Genomic DNA, 22,377 nt, shown 5'->3' on the forward strand with positions numbered 1-22,377 from the left:
CTTTCTGTGGGTGCTAAGCCCTAAGTAGAGACTTGGCCTTAGTTGTGGCAGGTTCTACGGGGTTTATGGCACCAGGCGGCCTGGGGAGGACCGGATAGCCTCCCCCTTTTGGGGAGTTAGGGGTCTGTCAGGATCTACCTTTGGTGTGGCCCGAGGTATGTGAATGCAGACTGTCCTGGAGACTCGATTGGATGGGTGCCTTTCGCTGAGACTCGCGTCTGGTGTTGGGGCCCTCCGGTTTGAGCCTCCCTGCTGGGCCTGCCTGACGGGAGCTGTGGCTCACAGCTCCGGCCAGGGGGCCGGGTCTCTCGCCCGCTGAAAAAGGCAGGGGAGCGGTCTGAGGAGACCCCTGGCCCTGACTTGGCCGCAGCTCGGTTGCCCTTGCCGTTCTTGGTTAATTTTAATAAAAGTGGCCCATAGTTTCACCAAATCATTTGTGTCCGTCTCTTTATTCCGCCTTGGGGGGGGCAACGAAGCCTCCAGAAGCCCGCTGCAAGCAGCGTGGCTGAGGAGGTAATTTTTGCCCCCCCTTGGAGGGAGAGTGGATCTTTCGGCGCGCTTCTGAGCGCGTTGGGGAGTGGGCGGGGCTTCAGCGTTGTTTCTGAAGCCCCGTCCGACGCCGTGGCAGTCTTCCCGGTGTTTTTGCGGCATCTCCCGGCCCGCTGAAGCAGCCTGTCGGTCACTTCCGGGTTCCTGTCCTGCATCTCGACCTGTGTTATTAGTAACAGGCTGCTTCAGTGGGCCGCTGCGCCGGCCCCCTGGGTCCCACAACGATGGGACCGATGCCACAGGGACGGGCTCGAAACACTCTATAACCCCTCAAAAGAACAGCAGTCTAGCTCGCTTCCCCCGAGCCCTGCCGCCATAAGCCTCAAGGGGGCTCATTTTGCGGCATCTCTCGGCGGGAGGGTGGCACCCGCACGGGACACATATCAAATGAAAGAGGGGGCGCAGGGCTATCAGAAACAGCTGGCGGAGGGAGTCGGGAGCCCACCCCACTGGGGGATCCACACCCCGAAAGTGATGAAAGTGGCGCAGATAGAGCCAACAGAGCAAACGGGGGTGGACACTTGCCTATTAAAGACAGACGGTAAGAAAGGAAGGAGGGAGGGAAGGGAGGAAGGAAGGAGGGAGGGAAGGGGGGAAGGAAGGAGGGAGGAAGGAAGAAAGGAGGGAGGGAGGGAAGGAAGGGAGGGAGGAAGGGAGGAGGGAGGGAAGGGAGGAAGGAAGGAGGGAGGGAAGGGAGGATGGAAGGAGGGAGGGAAGGGAGGAAGGAAGGAGGGAGGGAGGAAGGAAGAAAGGAAGGAAGGAGGGAGGGAGGGAAGGGAGGAAGGAAGGAGGGAGGGAGGGGAGGAAGGAAGGAGGGAGGGAGGAAGGAAGAAAGGAAGGAGGGAGGGAGGGAAGGAAGGAGGGGAGGAAGGAAGGAGGGAGGGAAGGGAGGAAGGAAGGCCGGCCGCCCCCTCCCGCCAGCCCCCCTGCTTTCGGCCCCCTCCCTGCCTGCCTGCCTGGGGGGGGCTTACCTCCGTCTCGCAGGGCGTGGTGGCGGCCTCCCCTCCGGGCAGGCGGGCAGGCTGGCCAGGAGGCGCAGCAGCAGCGCGAGGATGAGCAGGAGGCGGTGGCGGCAGGCGGCCCCTTCCCGGGCGGCGATGCTGGCCGGAGCGCCCTGGTGGCCAGGTAAGAGGGAGCCGCTCGGACCCCCTCCCCCCTCAGCGGGGCAGCCGCAGCCAGGCCCCCGGGCCTGCAGGGAGGGCGGGGCGCCTCGGTTTCCGAGCTTGAGCCGGCGGCCTGGCTGTGGCTGCCCCGCCGAGGAAGGAGGGAGGAAGGAAGAAAGGAGGGAGGGAGGGATGAAGGAAGGAAGGGAGGAAGGGAGGGAGGGAGGAAGGAAGGAAGGAAGGAAGGAAGGAAGGAAGGAAGGAAGGAAGGAAGGAAGAAAGGAAGGAAGGAAGGAAGGAAGGAAGGAAGGAAGGAAGGAAGGAAGGAAGGAAGGAAGGAAGGAAGGAAGGAAGGAAGGAAGGAAGGAAGGAGGGAAGGAGGGAGGGCAGGGCAGCCGCAGCCAGGCCGCCGGGCCTGCAGGGAGGGCGGGGCGGGGCGCCTCGGCCTCCCAGCTTGAGCCGGCATCCGGGCAGGGCTGGCTGCGGGGCTGAGCGCATGCCTCCGCCGGTCTCACCGCCCTCCCCGAGGCGCCCGGGCCCGCCAGCGGTGGCAGCAGCAGCAGGAGGAGTCCCGCCCGGCCTCCCGCTCACTCGCCGCCTTCCCCGCGCGGCCCGCCGGCTCCTCTCGCTGGCTAAACCGGGACTTCTAATGGTCCCGGGATAGCCAGCCCGGGAGGCGGGAATTTAGAGGCAGGAGCGGGACTTTCCCGGGTGGTCGGGACGATCTGGCCACCCTAAGTGCTCCCTCCCAAATACTAGAAATTGTTCTTTATATGTTTCTGCTTTTAATTAGCTAATTTTATTTCCCATTTTCCTTCCTAATTCCAGATTCTAATTTATACATACCTTTTTGTTTGTCCAGGGTACCTTCCAGCATTTAGAATAGTCTTTGTCCTGCTCTGTGTTTAAACCTGCTCAGCTATGAATTTTGTATCTGACTTGTCAGCAAGCTATTCTTCCTAGTTCCCTCTAGTTCAGGAGAACTGGTGGATCTGGTTTGTTTTTAATGTAAGTGGACTGCTCAATGACTAAATTATCTAATAGTGAACAACTCAAAGATATCCAGAATTATCTGTGGAGGCTGTTTTTCATATGTGACATCAAAGTCAACTAAATAAAAATTGGAAATTATGATTCTATAGATACTAATTTTGAAATAAATCTCAATTCAGGATTACAGCTTCATGATATGTGCACACCTGCCTAAAGCAGTTTATAAAATACAAATAATACAAACAAAGCATTAAAATATTAACAAAAAGGCAGCATAAAAGCATAGAGCATTAAAACAGACCACAAATTAAACTGAAGACCAGTGGCACTTAAACACACAAAATTTATTCTAGTAGAAGGTTTCGCAAGTCAGAGCTTACTTCATCAGATACATGAGATACACATCCAGATATACATTTATAAGGTTATAAGCAACAGAAAGGATACAAGTAACATAAAGGGGGAAGTGCTTTCGGGATACCTGCTCCTGTATTTTGAAGGTTATCTCTCAAGGAATTGCTTTGCCTTCCTTCATTTTCTGTGGTCAATATTAGGATCAGAGCCTTCTCAGTTGTGGCATCCTAAATGTGGAAGACTTCTCAGTTATTCATTTGGCTTTGAGCAATGCCAATTTTTAGTATGATACAAGTCCTTGATTATTCCTTCTCTGTCTTTTTGAATGTGTGTTGGAAAATGGTGACTTACTATTGTTTAATTCAATTTGATTATATCTCTGCTTGTGTGTGTATATCCAGAGCTATTAATATAACCCCTGCTGTGTCTTGCACGACTGGCTTTCTGATTATAAGCTGTCCCAAATAAATACTAAATCAAGGGAATAGTGTAATTCTGTACATAGAAAAACAGATTTGTCTAATTAGGCTAGTGCAGAAAGTGAAAGAGGTGAGAAGCCAAAGTAAGATTAAGACCAATAACAATGCTTGTCCATCTGGTGCAGGGACTCTTAGGCACTCAGAAGTCATGCCAGAAGGAACTACCAGTACAAACTAGGAACCCAGTAACCCAACAAGGCTGCCTGAGATCTATGGAACTATCCAGTCCAGGGCCTCGTCAGGAAACACAATAGAACAGTGTGGTGTGGTGTGGTCCCAGCTTTATTAAATGAATTGAAATCAGAAATATGAAGATCGGCTTCATATTTCTAAGAGCAAATAAATCCCACTTTCAGACTGCCCACTTACTAATATTTGGGTGTGAAATTTCCTTTGTTTCTCCCTCACAGGAGAGTTCTTCTACTCCTCCTCACCAGTGCTCCCTCTAAGCTGAGTTAGTGTGAGCTAGCTCACAGTTTTTCTTAGCCTCCAGGTCACACATTTTTGTCTTAGCACAGGAAAAATGGCCCCAGAGCAAACTAATTTATGCAGTAGCTCACAACTTTAATGCCAGTAACTCATAAAGTAGAATTTTTGCACACTAGACTCCACAGCTTAGAGGGAACATTGCTCCCCACTACACACTATGGCAACAGGATATCTGTTGGAAAATTTTCCAGGGAATATTTCATTCTTCCAAGCCACACTGAGCTGAAAGTGGTGGGTGGGGGGGACAACAATAATAAGCCATTCAGAGTTGCTTGTCATCTAGATTCTGGACGTTATTTCCATATCTTTATCCCCTTGGCTAGCTGCCAGTCTTTAATACTTATCTTTTATTGGGCAAAGAGTATTCTACTCTGCCCAAGGGATATAGACCACAGAATTCACTGGTGCTTTTTTTGTTCCAAAAGGATTTGTGTTGATTACTTGCTGATTTCCTGAGGATCAAAACTTGCTAGCCTCTAGGGTATTGTTATGTGCGTGAGGGTGGTGGTGGTGGTAAGAATATGTGGAAGACTTTTAGGGTTTGTAGTTATAGAATGGTGGTGCAGTCTCATTTGGAATACTGTGTGCAATTCTGGTCACTGCACCTCAAAAAGGATATTATAGCATTGGAAAAAGTCCAGAAAAGGGCAACTAGAATGATTAAAGGGTTGGAACACTTTCCCTATGAAGAAAGGTTAAAACGCTTGGGGCTCTTTAGCTTGGAGAAACGTCAACTGTGGGGTGACATGATAGAGGTTTACAAGATAATGCATGGGATGGAGAAGGTAGAGAAAGAGGTACTTTTCTCCCTTTCTCACAATACAAGAACTCATGGGCATTTGATGAAATTGCTGAGCAGTCAGGTTAAAACAGATCAAAGGAAATACTTCTTCACCCAAAGGGTGATTAACATGTGGAATTCACTGCCACAGGAGGTGGCGGCGGCTACAAGCATAGACAGCTTCAAGAGGGGGTTAGATAAAAATATGGAGCAGAGGTCCATCAGTGGCTATTAGCCACAGTGTGTATATATATTTGTGTGTGTGTGTATATATATATATATATATATATATATATATATATATATATATATATATATATATATATATATATATATATATATATATATATATATATATATATATATATATATAAATTGGCCACTGTGTGACACAGAGTGTTGGACTGGATGGGCCATTGGCCTGATCCAACATGGCTTCTCTTATGTTCTTATGTAATGAATTGTTTGGCTCCTCTCCCCTTTTAAAAAACAATATAAAGAAAACATGATAAATGGAACCACAAAATCAGGCTGCAGCTGAGCAAAGGATAAGCATACCTTTTACAGGAAGTCTGCAAAAACACTAGCAACTCTTCCCAAAGCAAGTTTAAGAATGATATTTTGAAGTTAGTAGCTGCTGAACAACGTAAATGGTCTTTCCCTCAGATGTTTATCTGTAAGTTTTCTCTCAGTGAAACACTGGAATTTCCAACAGTGTTGAGGATTCAAATATTTTCAGGCCTCCCCTGAGTTGTTTCTGTGATCTTGTACCACATAAGTCCAGGATCGCTGAAACACCACAGAGAGGGGCTCTTGAGATCTCAGTTTTTTCTGCCTCCCAACAAAAAAGTAAACAAAAGGATTGAGTGTGCTGTTGACTAAGTTGAGGAAAAAAGAAACCTGAATAAAATCCCATATTAATTTTGTTTCAGGATGCCAGTACCCTACCAGGAACATAAACCTGCTTGGCAAAGCAAAGATGAGGAATATCACAATGGTGACAGCAATTGTGAGGTTCAAGCGTGCTGAAGATGATGGCTGTGAATTTCTCTGTACTTTGACAAAAACAATCAAACTGCATAGGACCATGACTGGAGTAAAAATCAGGAAAATGGTGACAAGGAATATACTGGCAGCACTATAATCTGCGTAACATTCTTCTTTGTAGATGTAAAAATTTGACCAGCAGGTGAAATATTCGATTGCAGTCACCAAGCAGGAGGTAACCCATAGAAGAGAACAGAGTATGCCCGAGAGATGTTCTGGACGCTTAGAACTATACCAAAAGGGGTAGAAAACACCAAGATACCTCTCAACACTAATGGCTGTCAAGAGAAAAAAACTGCTGTTGTACCCAAAAAACCACAGGATATCAAGTAAATTAAAAGCTAATGTTCCCCATATCATTAAACTTAAAACAGATATTGCAATGTTACAAAAGACTACAGTAAAATCAGCTATGGCCAGGTTCAGTACATATACAGTATAATTTGTCCTTTTTATACTGCAGCAGAGTATGTGGAAAACAGCCCCGTTGCCAAGTAGTCCCAAAATCACAACTGGAATAGAAACATAGTTCAAAATTGTGATAATATATTCATCTCTGTCGGTCTTATTCTGTACTTGTGTCTCAATTGTCTTCGAAGTGTTCACAGACAGACTGGACATTCTGGAACTTGTTTCTTTCATCAGGACACTGCGTATATAATAATTCTCTGCTCCCTGTAAAAATAATTAACAATTTTGGAAAAACACAAGACTGAAACTTGTAGTAACAAGATATTGCACATAAGAAAAACATAAATTCAGAATGGGCATGTGTTTGGAGAACTCTCAAAACCAGTCCAGAAATTAAATCAGCTATCCTGTCTCAACAATCATAAAGTATATCAGCATCAAATCTGTCTCCTTTTCATTACTTACATAAATACAGTCAACAAATCTCAGTCAGAAGAAGGCTAACATGATAGTGTTACTACTCCTCTTCTGAAACACCTGTTCCAAGAAATAAAGTATGTGGGGAAAGCTAATGGAGCAGAGTTCTAGGGGTTCTCCCCCTCCAGTAGATTAAGAAGAAACACCAACTGTTCGGCTAGTCATGAATGACTCATAGTGGGCAAAAATGGAAATGCTCACAATCAGGGGTCATTTTGTAGAAAAATAGATGGTGGAGCTTATTAGCATAATTCATTAGCATATGCCCCCCCCAGCCAAAAGCAACCTGACACAAGAAAGGAGAGCCCAGGACAAGCGAGGCCTGATTGGGTTGGCTAGAGAACCAGCCAACCCAAGCAGGCCTCAATCACCTGAGGCTCTTTTTGGCTACCCCCACCCCCGCAGTCAAAAGGCCAGCAAGTCACTCGCCACCAAAATCACATAAGAAGTGTAGAAAGGGTGGTGTGGGCTTCTTCAGGAGTTAATGAGGGCTTCTGGGAGTGTGGCTGGCTGCCCACTCTCCTAATCCAGGGATTGTTATGCAGCTGTACCTACTATTCAGTGGACAAGGTAGGTGGGGAGTAGGGCTGCCAAGCCCCTGGTCCAGGTTGGGGTTTCCTCTGCTGGAACTTGCTTCCATATGAGATCAGGGCCCTGTAGGACTTGCTACATACTCAGAGCCTGTAAAATGGAGCTGTTCTGCCAGGCCTTTGGTTGAGATGGCAGGTGTTCAGTCGATTTCAGCCTCCCTTGCCCACATAATTACACTGCAGAAACATTGTTGGACTAGTCATCCTGCAGGAGACATTAAAGACTGCCCTGGAGTCTTATTTGGTTTATTATCTTATTTTTATTGTCAGTCTGTTTATTGTTTAATTGCTCATTTATTGCTTATTTTATTGCTTTATTGCTGTTTATAGTTTTAACTTGATTTTACCATACGGTATTATTTGTTTGTATCCAATTATTTTGAGCCACCCTGAACCCATCTTGGAACAGGGCGGGATAGAAACCCAATAAAATAAATAACTTGGACAAAGAACACCAGAAATGAAGCTATCAGCAAAGCAGCACAGGGGAAAAGCCTATGCAATAAGGACTTTAAAACAAACAAACAAACAGAAAGCTCGGAGCATATCTTGCTGTGGCTCCTCTAAGTGAAGTTTGAGCTCTGCTACTATAGCCAGCAAAGTATCTGAAATTTATGAAACTACCTGTGGAAGACCCTAGCTATGTACAGTAAAGATGATGATGATGTTGCACACAAACCATGAGCCAAGTGTGCTCCCTCACCCAATCAACAAAGGATCATATGACTAGAGTTCTGTTGAAGGAGGAACTGTTTATATAAGGTTTATCTATAGGCCTGAAGAAACATCCCACAATCTCTCTATACCAATATCTCCTGTGTTTCTGAAGGCATCAGGTCCATTACAGCAGTTTATATACATTTTGTTAACATATCCAGTGTGGGAGAGATTAATTATAATTGATTTATCAAAACATGACCCATGAATAAACTATTGGGTCATCTGTTGATAAATCAATTATAATTAATTCTGCTCCCATTGGCCAATTTCCCCTTAGGTTACTTGAGCCCTTGCCAAAAAGCTGAGCTGGTGCTGGTACAAAAAAGTGTATACCTTAGCATATATATATATGCTAAGTACTGTGTGCAGTTCTGGTCGCCGCACCTCAAAAAGGATATTATAGCATTGGAGAAAGTCCAGAGAAGGGCAACTAGAATGATTAAAGGGCTGGAGCACTTTCCCTATGAAGAAAGGTTGAAACGCTTGGGACTCTTTAGCTTGGAGAAACGTCGACTGCGGGGTGACATGATAGAGGTTTACAAGATAATGCATGGGATGGAGAAAGTAGAGAAAGAGGTACTTTTCTCCCTTTCTCACAATACAAGAACTCGTGGGCATTCGATGAAATTGCTGAGCAGAAAGGTTAAAACGGATAAAAGGAAGTACTTCTTCACCCAAAGGGTGATTAACATGTGGAATTCACTGCCACAGGAGGTGGTGGCGGCTACAAGTATAGCCACCTTCAAGAGGGGTTTAGATAAAAATATGGAGCAGAGGTCCATCAGTGGCTATTAGCCACAGTGTATGTGTGTATATAAATTTTTTTGCCACTGTGTGACACAGAGTGTTGGACTTGATGGGCTGTTGGACTGATCCAACATGGCTTCTCTTATGTTCTTATGTTCATATATATATATATATATATATATATATATAAAAGCTAGCCAAGGCCAGTTGTGGATTGTTGGAAGTTCTGTTACTAGGACAACGCTGGATTATTCTGGGATGCCCAGGGTTCTTCCTGAAGTGCCTAGGTCAGCTTACTGTTGTTTTGGCCCATCTGCTGGTGTATGGAATGTGGAAGCTTTTGGGACTTCCAGTTTTGGCGAAGCATGGCTGAAAGCGGCTCGGACCGATGCATCCAGAGTCGCTTTCAAATCGGTCCATTGAGGGGTCGCCCCTGAAGGACAACTCGACTCTGGGGCCCAGGAAGGGTCCTAGAAGGCAGGGAGCTTGAGCAGTAGAATGGGGGTGTCAGCAGAGACGGCTGCTCCATGATCCTGCTTGCCTCTAGCCTCATCGCTCCGATCGCCATTTTTAATTGGCAAGAGGGTCAGCCACTGGCTTCTTTCTCTTTTCTTCAGCATTCTACATTTTGGACCTTAAAATCTTTCTATTACTGTAAGTGTTCTTTCCCTATACTATTTTTTTTAATGGTAACATCTCTGACAAGCAGGAAAGAGGAGAATCAGGACTGAAGCAGATCTCACGTGGTGAAAAAGACTGAGGGGGGGGGGGGACTCTCCCTCATTCTTTTTCAAGGCTTGCAAAAGTTTCTGCCTAACCTGATATCATTGCAAATACCTGCATGAGAAGACTACACCAATTTTTAGTTTTATAGGAGATTTGATGGCTGAATTTAACTGATTTGTTTTAAACCCACTTTTGGGGGAGAAAAATATTTTGGATTCTGGGAAAGATGCTTGCTTGCAAGTGTATATGGATGTGAAAGACAGTTGACTTAAAAATACTTTGAAGCTTAAATTGAAGTGCTCTGAATGAACTTATAAGAGTTTTAATTAATTTCTAAAGGCTGGTGGGTACTTGAGATAGACTTAGAAGATATAGCAGGATCTCTGGTTGTAAGAAGAATACCTCTACAAATTTCCAAAGTGGATTTTTATCTTTCTTGTTGGATGATATGGATATAACCTTTTAAACTTGTTTTTATTTTTTCTTTGCCTTCTTTTTATCTGTGGCTGGAATATTTTTTGACATGGTTTAAATATTTTTTTGGTTGAGATTCTTTTTTATGCACCTTTTATTTTTCATTCCTTTCTGTATCACCAAATTGGGGGACTTTTTCCTATTTGCTATTATTTTTGGCATTACTTTTGGGAGTACCTGATTTCCTTTTCTTTTGTTTGGATTATTGGCTTATTTTTAAATTCTGGATCTCACTCTTGGATTACAAATAGGACATTCAACCCTGGATTACAAATTTACACCTTGAAGTTTCTGAAATTTGAAGTTATTTGAAAGACGTTGTGGTGATTTGGATTTCAATTGAATCAGCATTGCTAGAGGACTTGTAATAGTGAATTGTTGTTGTAGTGAACTGAATTGTTTTGCCTATTGACTATGTAGTGTGGTTGGCTAAAAATTTCTGTTTATTATTATTCTTAGCATTGTTTTGGCTACCACAAATTGTTGCTAGAAGCTAGAAGGTTGTCTTCTTTTTAAAACTACTTCATAATAAGGGCATTGCTTGGTGGAGATTAGCTTATCTGTTATAAACAGGAACATAGAGTTTCAAAACAAATGTTGAAGAGGCATTATTGAACTTGTGGCTGTGAGTGTGCTTACTCTAGTAAGAATGGAAAATAAAGCTGGGATTGGTTTCAAAGAAACAGTAAAAAAAAAGATAATAGAAAAGGAAAGCCACCATTTTCTTCGTCCAAAGCTCCACCTGGGCCAGGAAAATTTACAACCATGCAGGGAGATATGAAAGAAATGCAAAACACCTTAATGACTGCTATAACACAGTTAACTAGTAAAGTAGACAATATTGGTGAACAGATGGCAGAGATTAAACAAGAACTTTTGGAGAATAGCAGACAGACAGCTGAGACCAATAAAGCCTTAAAAGTACTAGATGGTCAGGTGACAGAAAATATCCAAAAGGTGGAATATCTGGAAAAAGAACAAAATATACACGATTCTAGACTCTTGCAGCTGAAAGTAGACAGAGCCGCCTATATGTTGAGGTTTCAAAATATACCAGAAGAGAAAAATGAAGATTTACAGAAAATTTTAAGTGAAGCCTTGGCTAAAATTTTACAGGTGACTCCTCAGAAGATGGAAGAAGAGTTTGATCAAGTTAGACGGGTACCATCGAGTTATACAAGATGAAACAAATTATCTAGTGAAGTCCACTTGAGGCTCACAAGAAAGAGGACGAAAGATGACATTTTGAAGCAAGTAAGATGATGATAGCTGGAAATATGGTGAAAATTCTAAGAGAGGTACCTTGGTCAGTGAGACAAAATTAGAGAAAATATCAAGCATTAACAGACTTTTTGAAAGGAAGAGAAATATCCTACATGTGGCTAATGCCAGAAGGCCTTCTTTTTACCTACCAGGAGAACAGATACAGGATTAGCTCCATTTTTAAAGCTCAGAATTTTTTAGATAGAGTGAAGGATAAAGGAGGTGGTGGCGGCTACAAGCATAGACAGCTTCTAGAGGGGGTTAGATAAAAATATGGAACAGAGGTCCATCAGTGGCTATTAGTCACAGTATGTGTGTATGTGTGTGTGTGTATAAAAAAAAATTTGGCCACTGTGTGACACAGAGTGTTGGACTGGATGGGCCATTGGCCTGATCCAACATGGCTTCTCATGTTCTTAAAAGAAGGAGGAGGAGGAGGAGGAAGAAAGTTCTGGTGAAGAAAATCCAAATGAACCACGGAGATACCATACAAGACAGCATTCCAAAAAAGATAAGAAAGATATTGATAAGCAAAACCCATATTGGCTTCAATAGTTTCAATTAATGTGAATGGATTCAACTCCCCTGCCCAAAGGAGGAAGACTTTTAGATATTTGACAAAAATGGAAATGGACATAATTTGCTTACAAGAAACCCGTATTTTAACTAAAGATCGATATTTTTTTGAAAAATAAAAAAATAAAAAACAGACATGAACAAGAAGAAAAGGGGAGTGGCAATATATATTAAAGATAAATTTAACGCACAATTGCAGTATGCTTCTGAAGACGGAAGAATCCTATTAGTGGAAATTACAGTGGATTATAAAAAAAAATTACTTGCAAATATCTATGCTCCATATGATCATCAAGAGAAATTTTTTCAAGATTTGCATCTTAAATTATCAAATTTGGAGTATGTAGAATATTGTTTAATAGGAGATTTCAATGCAGTTTCTGACAGACAACTGGACAAAAAAATGCACAAACAGATGAAAAGCAAAGATCTTCAGTTGCCAACAAGTTTTTGGAAATTAGTAGAAGAAATGGATTTGGTTGATGTATGGAGAACAAGATATCCCAGTTCCAAAGATTTTACTCACTATTCCTTTAGCCACCAAACTTGGTCAAGAATCGATACCTATTGGCTCTCTGCAAATATGATTAAAGACTTAGTGGACACAGAAATCCAAACAAGAGTTATTTCAGACCATAGCCCTGAAATGATAAAGCTTAAAGGCCCACGGATGAGAAGATCATGGAGGCTAAATATTTCAGTTTTGAAAGATAAAGACTTTCTCAAAGAATCTAAGGTGGAAATGGAATCTTTTTTTCAACAGAACATAACACAAGAGGTAAAGATGCAAGTAGTTTGGGACACTGCTGAAGCTTATTATAGGGGCCTTGCAATTAGATATAGTATCAAAAAAAAGAAAGAACTGAAAATTTTCAAAATTTAATGTCACAAGCTGGAGAAACTGAAAAGAATCTTTAAAAACAGCCAACAAAACATGAATTTCAAAAAAAGGTGAAAGAAATGCAGCACAAATTGAATTTAATTCTTATGGAAGAGATGGAAATTAAATTGAAATATGCTAGACAAAACTTTTTTGAACATGCCAACAAACCTGGAAGGTGGTTGGCCTATAGGATGAGAAAAAAAAAAGGCCAAAAGAATAATTTTGACACTGAAAGATGAGAAGAACAAAGAGAAAACCCAAAAGCAAGAAATGTCAAATTATGAAACAGTTCTATAAAAAATTATATGAAGATAAGCAAGTTCATAAAACAGATTTAGAAGAATATATCAACCAAAATAATATCAATAAATTTACAGAAGAACAACAAAAAAATTTAAATGAGCCAATAACAATAAGGGAACTTGGAGATGCAATGGCATCTCAAAAGAATGGTAAAACTCCGGGTCCAGATGGATTACCTGCAGAATTCTACAAAGTTTATGAAGAGTCTTTACTCTTACCATTTAAACGTCTTATTGAAAAGATTCAAGAGGAAGGCCAAATACCAGCCTCATGGCAAGAAGCTACAATATCTTTGATTCCAAAAGAAAATAATGATTTGAAAGATATTAAAAACTATAATCCAATTTCCCTTTTAAATGTGGATTATAAAATTTTTGCTGCAATATTGGCACAACGTTTGAAGAAAGTTCTACAGTCCACAATACATTATGATCAAGCAGGATTCCTTCCTAGAAGATATTTGAAAGATAATGTTAGAACAGTTTGTAATATCTTGGAATATTATGAGACTCCTCCAGAGAAACAACTGGCTTTAATTTGTTTAGATGCTGAGAAGGCCTTTGATAATGTTCGTTGGCACTTTATGCTACAACAACTGAAAGGCATGGAATGTGGTGAAAACTTCTTGAGAGCAGTAGAAGCAATATATTCTTCACAAAATGCAAGGGTGACAGTGAACGGCAACTGACAGATGTAATTAACATTCAAAAAGGTACAAGACAAGGCTGTCCATTGTCACCTCTACTTTTTATCTTATCTCTAGAGGTACTGAATAATCAAATAAGGGAAGATACAAGTATAAAGGGAGCTGTGATAAGAGATGAACAATATAAACTCAGAGGCTTTGCAGATGACTTAGTTTTTATACTAGAACAACCGATGGACTCAATAGACTGTCTTATAAATAAGATTAAACAATTTGGTGACTGGGCAAGATTAAAGATTAATTACCATAAAACAAAATTTTTGACAAAAAATATGACAATGGAACAAATTAAATGCTTCCAGCAAAAATCAGGGTTTTTGTATGAAAAAAGAATCAAATATCTAAATGCTGTTATTTCAAATAAGTGTAGCAACTTAAAAACAGATAATTCTGACAAACTACTTAAAGAAATTAAAAAATATTTGGAAAAATACACAATTATTTTGGGTCCACAAGAAAAGCTAATCTCAAAATTATATGCATATCTACTTCAAATGAAGACACAAGACGAAGTTGTAAAAGATTGTATGGTCCAATGGGCAAAAAAATTAGGTCATAATATTACATTAGAAGAATGGGAGAGACTGTGGAAGCTTAGCGTTAAATTAACTCGGTCAGCAGCTTTTAAAGAAAATTTGTATAAGATGTTTTATAGATGGTACTTGACCTCACAGAAATTGTGTAAGATTTATACTACTATGTCTAACAAATGTTGGAAATGCACCAAACAGATTGGTTCTTTTTACCATATGTGGTGGACATGTGAGATGGTGAACGGCTATTGGAAAATGGTGCATGAAGTATTACAGAAGATCATGAAGACACAGATCCATTTCAAACCAGAACTATTTTTATTGAACATATTTCCTGAGGACTATTCCAAAGAAATGAGACATTTGTTGGCACACTTTAACACAGCAGCTAGGATTCTCTGGGCACAGAGATGGAAGTCTTAGGAAATTCCCACAAAAATGGACTTAGTGGGAAAATTTCTGGAAACAGCAGAGCTGGACTTTCTATCCCAGCTGATGGCTGGGAAATCTAAAGAAGAAGCAAGAAAATACTGGTTGAAATTTCATGCCTGGTTAGACATTCAAGACTCCTAAGATTCTGTGGTGTAAACTTATTTCTCCTCCCCCCCCTTTATTTTATATTATAAAATTATAACATTGCCTTTACTGGAATTGTCAAAACTAATAGATAACTTTAACAAAAGATTTATACTATAAAATTTTAAAATGTGGATGATGTTTAATTTAGATATAATAATATGTGACAATTTATGTAAAGAATGTATTGTAAAACTTAGCTTGTACTTTCCAAAAGTATTTTTATGCAGAATAAGGTCAAAATGTATTGTGCTTTCTACTCCCCCTATCCCCTACCCGCACTTTCTCTGAAACCAATAAAACTTTTGAAAACGTGGAATATGGAAGTTTTCCTTGAGAACGTTTCTTTTTGTTTAATACTTTCCCTAAGATAAAGATCTTTATTTAAGAACATGGTCTTCTCTCTTGCTAATACTTTCTGGCTTATAGCTTCTGGCAATTAGAAGATAAAACTTTAATATAAAATGCTTTAGGCGTAATCAATATATCCCATATTCAAGAATGATTCTTTGTGTAAGGCATAGCTTCTAATTAATCCCTGAAGTGTTAGTGCAAGTTTAATGTACAAACAGGCTGATTTGTCCATCAATGATGACCTCCACTTCATCAATATCCATTAGGATGACTCACTAGCTGGGTTGTCTGTAGTAGTGATTTTCGGTTTACCTGGAAGAAAAGATATAACAGGGTATCAATCAAGAATAACTTTATTGTAAATGGTACAGACACAAATGTTTAAAGGATGGGGATGGGTAAAGGTTTATCTTACTTGCTTTTGGGTATTTAGTATCTGTTACTGTATCTAATATTATCTTATGTTACCAAGCAGGGCTTTTTTTGTAGCAGGAACTCCTTTGCATATTAGGCCACACATCCCTGATGCAGCCAATCCTCCAAGAGCTTACAGGGCTCTTAGAACAGGGCTTACTGTAAGCTCCAGGAGGATTGACTGCATCAGGGGTATGTGGCCTAATATGTAAAGGAGTTCCTGCTACAAAAAAACCCCCCTGTTACCAAGTATTTTATTTCTGGAACCCAAGAGCTGAAGAGAAAGGGCAGGTTGCAAAACACAACACGAATGACTCAGCTTCTGGAATTAGGCTTCCCAATCCCCAGGTCCCAGCAGGGTGTCCTCCAGTTTTACAGGCTTCCAGCCAGCTGGCCAGTGGGGGAAGACCCACCCCCACAGCCACCATGCAGCTCTAGATCTTGGGCAGGTTTAGAAACCTGCAAACAGGTTCGTTTCAAAATGTGTGTCTGTGTGTTTGCCTTTAAAGTTGAGCAGGAAGTACTTCATGGGAAGGGTCAGCAACACAGTCCCTTGGTTTGTTTTGCTTTCGTTTCAGAGCAACTAAGAGTATATGTGTGTGTGTGTGTGAGAGAGAGAGGAGCGTAGCTCCTGTTCTTTTCAGATGTGATTGTGGAGGAACCAGACCCAGTAAATATGTGTGTGAGAGAGAGGGTTGCCAATCCCCAGGTTTGGAGGCCCTCCCCCACCCCCGCTTTAGGGTCATCAGAAAATGGGGGGGGGGAGGGAAGTGTCTACTGGGCAATTATTCCCTATGAAGAACGATTCTCATAGGGAATAATGGGGAATTGGTCCACGGGTATCGGGGGCTCTGGGGGGGGTTGTTTTTTGAGGTAGAGGCACCAAATCTTCAGTATAGCGTCTAGTGCCTCTCCCCAAAATACCCCCAAGTTTCAAAACGATTGGACCGGGGGTCCAATTCTATGAGCCCCAAAAGAAGGTGCCCCTATCCTTCATTATTTTCTATGGAAGGAAGGCATTTAAAAAAGGTGTGTTGTCCCTTTAAATGTGATGGCCAGAACTCCCTTGAAGTTCAGTTATGCATGTCACACCCTTGCTCCTGGCTCCACCCTGATGTCTCCTGGCTCTGCCCCCAAAGTCTCCTGGCTCCACCTCCAAAGTCCCCAGATATTTCTTGAATTGGACTTGGCAACCCTATCTGGAATGCCAGTCTCATAAAAATCAATACAAACACATTTGGGCCTGCTTCATTCTTATAAGGTGTCACAAATGCTACAAATTGCCAAATCTTGATAGAATCTCCATTACACACTAAATTCAAATGCCAAAGACAAATATACTGGCATTCTTGGTGGCCACTGTCTTGCTGTAGAACTCCTCTAGTTTGAATCAGCCCAACTCTGAGCATCTTCCAGAAGTCATATAAATACTTTTCATTTGGGTAAGCATGCTTTATGGTCGCTTGCAACCTAGTGTCCTCTCTGTATATATAACAATCAGTATTTTCCCTTTTGCCATGCCATTATGTCCAACTATGCTTTGAAACTTAAACGTTGTATACTCTTGTCCCAGTTTAAGTTCATCCAGTAAAAAATATCAATGAAATATACTTTTATGTACTTTGTATTTATTGAACTTTTGGCTATGACAGCAAACATCATCTAATTTATTGAGACAATGTACACTGCAAAAATGAAAAAATATGTGAAGAATTCAACAATGAGAATAGTTTTGATCTTCTCATGGTTTTTTAGGGTGTGGGCAAAACTCCAATTTAAAGTGGCTGACAAATGCATCCTTACTATTCAGCACCAAAAAGGAATTTGTTCAGCTTCTACCTGAGGTGATTTCAGAACTATATGTGCTTTTCAATGTGAGAAATCTATGACCCCAACTGGAAGATTCCACAGGGATTCTCTCAGTTTGTCTGGAAGGTACTTTTAGCCCTAGCCTGGTGTCCTAATTCAGAGTACCATTGGGAATTTGACCTATGACATCTGTAAAAGGAATAGGAGTCTGGGAAAGTTCTTCAGTGAGCATACCCAAGTTTTCCTAGCTCATTAAGACCTTTCTTACTTCCAAACAGAGTCAATGTAAATTATTCACCAGAATATAGCTATTTCTGTAATATACAGCAATACACACATTCAAGGCAGCTAAGGGTGTTTCATATGCATGTACATCCTCAAGGGCAGATGACTCACAGTGGCATGGGTGACACTATTCCTTTGAAGTTTGGTCAACGTATGCCACAGAATGAGGTGCTAGTGTAAACTGCAGTACCTCAGACTGAATATACTATTTTTGTTTGCTGCATGATATTAGAAAGCTCTCTTTGACTGTGATCACACAAACTAAATAATGCACTTTGAATCCACTTTCAGTGCACTTTCTAACTGGATTTTGCCACTTCACACAGTAAAATCCAGTTGGAAAGTGCATTGAAAATGCAAATGAAAGTGCATTATTTAGTGTGCATGATCACAGCCTTTGAAAGTTTTTAAAAAATAGTGGAGGACGATTGGTGAGAATCCTCGTCCCATTAATGCTAGTTTTCTCTTGCAGGGAGTGTTTTACACATGTGTCTGGGAACATTTAAAAATGTGATCATCTACCACCTGCCCTCAAAAGTGTTGCAATCCATTCTCTCACCTCAGGATCCTATGACCACATTCTGTTGCATGTGATGACAGCCTGAAAAAAAAATGTATGCACCCTTCCTTGTTTATTTGAATGGCTAGGATATTCCAAATATATCTGAAAGTCAGAACTTTGGGTAGGTAGGAGTTCCAGTTTCAAAAGTTTACACTGCCACATGGAGAATTCTTATTGAATTTAACCAGGGCTTTTTTTAAGCAGGAACAGAATTCCGGCTGGCTTGGAGTCAGGGGTTGTGAGTGACTTAATATGCAAATGAGTCCCTGGTGGGCTTTTTCTACCCAAAAAGCCCTGAATTGTGAATTTCAGACAATGTGCTATGTGGCTTATTTAAAGGGTTTTAAAACACAGTTCATAGTTGTGACACATCCCAAGTTATTTGCAGAACTCATTTTCCTTTATTTTGAATTGGTTTTGCTTTTCTTTGAGTCCCCATTAGCGTTTATTAATTCTGAATAACCCAGCATATAGAAAGATGTTTCAAAATTAAAGCACTCTAGTCATTTGAAAGTTGTCAGTCAATCAGGATGTACCCGTTATTTATACTGTTTCCTCCATCATGGCAAGTCTGCTTGGCAACAGAATAACTAAGTATCTGGGGCAAGCCAAGGCTGGTATCTATCTGACAAATGTACACATCCCTAGATGTTAGTGCTCATCTTGTATGCCCCATGAATACTCACAGTTATCCAATACTTACAGTAACAACCAAAGGAAACAAGTTATCTTTTCCATTGTTGACTATGGGTGTGTGTGTGTGTGTATAAAAAGGTGGAGTTTTTCCTCTATCAACTTTTCATTGGCTTATTGTAATAAAGTAGATAAACTGTTCAAGCTATGCATACTTTTAAACACATCTCTTCCCTTTAAAAATACTTCACAGTAATAAAACTCTCCTCGTGCACCTGACCCTTCATTGGGAAAATATCTTTCAAGCAGACCTTTCACTATCAGAATTAGATCTAATTAGTTGGCAATGTCTTCTAAAAAGGGAAATAAAATAATACAAAAAGTGGGAGGAAAAGATAATATGCCAGGGAGCATAAGCAGAGCAGCATGTTGCTCCCTAAAAAGGAAGAATATGCCAGTATAATTTGTTGACCTTTTCCCTGGAGGACTAATAAGAAAACATCAGCCTAAGATTCTCCATGGGAAACCAAGAAAGGAATATGAGTGCAGCCACTGCTGGACTGCTGAGCACTCTGGGGCAGCTGTACATGTTGGATGGGAAATACAGCTGCTATATACTTTTTTTAAAAAAAAACTTCATTTATATCTGACCTCCAATAGGGACTCAAAGTAGCTTACATTGCTATCTTCTCCATTTTATCCTCATAATAACCCTGTGAAGTAGGTTAACTGAGAATGGGTAATTGCCTCAAAGTCACCCTGCAAGCCTCCATGATCTGACATTCTAACCACTACACCACACTGGCTAATAAGACAGACATCCATTGGCACTTTAAAGACGAACAACATTCAATCCAGCATAAGCTTTCATGATTTGGAGCTGACTTCAACAGATTCAAGTATTGCTACTGGGTTACACTACTGTTGCTTGCAGTGGTGTGAATCAACAGTTACCAATCTTTGCAGTGTAGTGACCCATCCAGTCTTGACCCAAGATTTTTTTTTTTTTGCACCCTAGGCAAACAATGCCATTCCATTTTCTGCAGTGGCTAACAAAATGTTTTGAGAAAGCAACAAACGTTGCACAAAGGGCACAGCTGCCCCAACTATCAAACCCAGGCAAGTGACATTCCAACATACACAGCCTTTGCATATAGAGATTAAATTCTAGTCTTTGACCAATCTCTCCTCCATTACTCCTAATCTCCCTAAAATGCTAAGACACACCCTCTAGTAACTGATCAACATATATATGAGAAAAAGAAAAAAAAAACACTAACTAATGCATGACATGGAAGATAACTGCTTCCAGGGTCAGATCTTCATTTCCAAAACAGAAAAAAGACTAATGGAAAGAGCAGGGGTGGCCATTAAGGAAGGCTGGCCTACAACCCATTTTCAGAGGCTTTGCAACAGATTTTTGGGCCCTACCCCACAGGCTGGAAAACACTGGTGTGGATGACATACTTATGCATATATGCACTTTGTAACATCTGTTTATATGTGTCTGGCAGAGAGGGCTCTGGACAACCTAGTCTGGGGAATGAAAGGTGTGGTGCAGTGTTCCCTCTAATCTGAGTTAGAGTGAGCTAGATCACAGTTTTTTAGCCTCCGGCCCCAGAGCAAACTAATTTATGCAGCAACTTATAACTTTAATGCCAGTAGCTCACAAGGTAGAATTTTTGCTCACAAGACTCCACAGCTTAGAGGGAGTATTGGTGTGGTAGAGGACCATCATTAGGAGGGAAAGGGCTTGCTTTGTTACATGAATACATACAACAGATATTGGGATACATAACAAAATTCAGCCAGCTTGGAACAAGATTTTTGAACATACAGGTGTGTCAAACTCATTTGCTATGAGGGCCAGATCTGACATAAATGAGACCTTGTTGGGCTGGGCCATGTTGGGTTGGGTTGGGCCAGGCCATGTCAGGCTGAGCCATGTGTGTACCTATTTAATATTAGGTAGCAGAGATATACATTTTATAAAGAACACAGACAAACACAAAGATATATTTTAAAAAATGCTTAAAACATTAGCACTCATTGGTCTTAAAGATGCTTTCTTTGTATTTCTCCCACAGGATCCAGGGAACCTGGCAAAGGAAGCTCTGACTCTTTCCTTCCTTCCCCAGGGGACTACAGGGTGGGGGAGCCTCAGCTAATAGAAGAAAGAGAGGCTTGGCTCAGTAGCTCTGCTGTGCAATTGAGAGAGCCTGGCAAAGCAAGATATTCTTCCTCCCTTCCTCCCCGGGAAGCCTCAGCCAATGGAGAAAACAGGTTTTGCTCTGTAGCTCCTGTGCAATTGAGCAAGCCTTGCAAAGCAAGCTGTTATGCAGAAGGAAGCAAGAGAGAGGGAGAAGGAAGCAGATGACAGCCAGATGCTTGGGGCCCTGATAGGAGCCTTCTGGGGGCGTGATTACAATATTCTAGCATGGGGTGGCGGTGAAGTTTTGGAAGGGATAATTAGTAGATAATAAGTACAAGTAGTGCTGTTCTTAATGATACAATTGAATGTTCTTGCCCCTCCTTTAATCCCTTGTGACTTTTTCCTTTTTTTGACATCAGTTATTAGAAGTATCAGAAGCAGTAATGTTGACAAACTGACAGGTGCTTTTCACAACATAGCAGTGGTTCTATCCTCTTGTCACTGTACTTTGCACATGTGTGCAAATCACTGCTGGATGCTGCCCAACACATGTAACAAAGTTATTAATATAAAAAAAAGATACAATTGAATTAAAACCGAAAGGATGTTCCATTGTTGAAGTGAATCGATGAAAAAGGAAATTCCAAAGCTGTTCAACAGATGGAAACATTGAACATGAGAAATATGAATCAAGATCGAAATTGAAAAGTGAGAAATGGAATGTTTAAACACTGCAGTCCAGGAAGCTAGTGAACTAACATGGACATTTTTAGACAGAAAATTACAAAGTGTTCTGCTCTGGAAATGACAAACACAGAATAAACAGTGTTGCTCTAATAATAAGGCATGATACAGCACAAGCAATCAGGGGCTATAATGCAAAGTCTGACTGAATAATATTGATCAGACTTCATGGAAAGCCTATCAGTATAGCCCTCATTAAAGTTTACCCCAGGTATAGATGCTGAAGCGGAAGAAATTGAAAGCTTTTATGCAAGTGTCCAGGAAGAAATTGATCTAAGCAAGGTGCTGTTAATCCTAGGTGACTGGAACTCAAAAGTGACAAAGTAGTATCAAATACTGTCAGAAAACCTGGGTTTGGAGCATGAAATGAAGCAAAAGAGCAACTCAGAAAACTTGTGAATACAAGTTTCAGGCAACTGAGCAGATGACTGTATATGTGGACATCATTGGATAGCATTATGGAAATCAAGTAGATTAAATAGGTGGAAGCAGAAGATGGAGAAGTTATATTATCTCTATTGAAATGAGACCCACAGCTGATTGTGGTACAGACCATGAATTATTAATATCAAAAAACAGACTAAAGCTTAAGAAAACACCAAAACACAAATAGTGTCAAAATACAATCTAAAGAACATTCCTGA

The 22,377-nt window shown here is 41.1% G+C and overlaps 1 pseudogene; it reads right to left on the reverse strand.

Annotated features, from left to right (window-relative positions):
* Positions 1-5,483: 5,483 nt before the first annotated feature.
* Positions 5,484-22,377, reverse strand: part of LOC132585160 (proto-oncogene Mas-like) — a 30,255-nt pseudogene continuing 13,361 nt past the window's right edge.

Source organism: Heteronotia binoei, chromosome 1 (genome assembly GCF_032191835.1).
Source record: "Heteronotia binoei isolate CCM8104 ecotype False Entrance Well chromosome 1, APGP_CSIRO_Hbin_v1, whole genome shotgun sequence".
Lineage (NCBI taxonomy): Eukaryota > Metazoa > Chordata > Lepidosauria > Squamata > Gekkonidae > Heteronotia > Heteronotia binoei.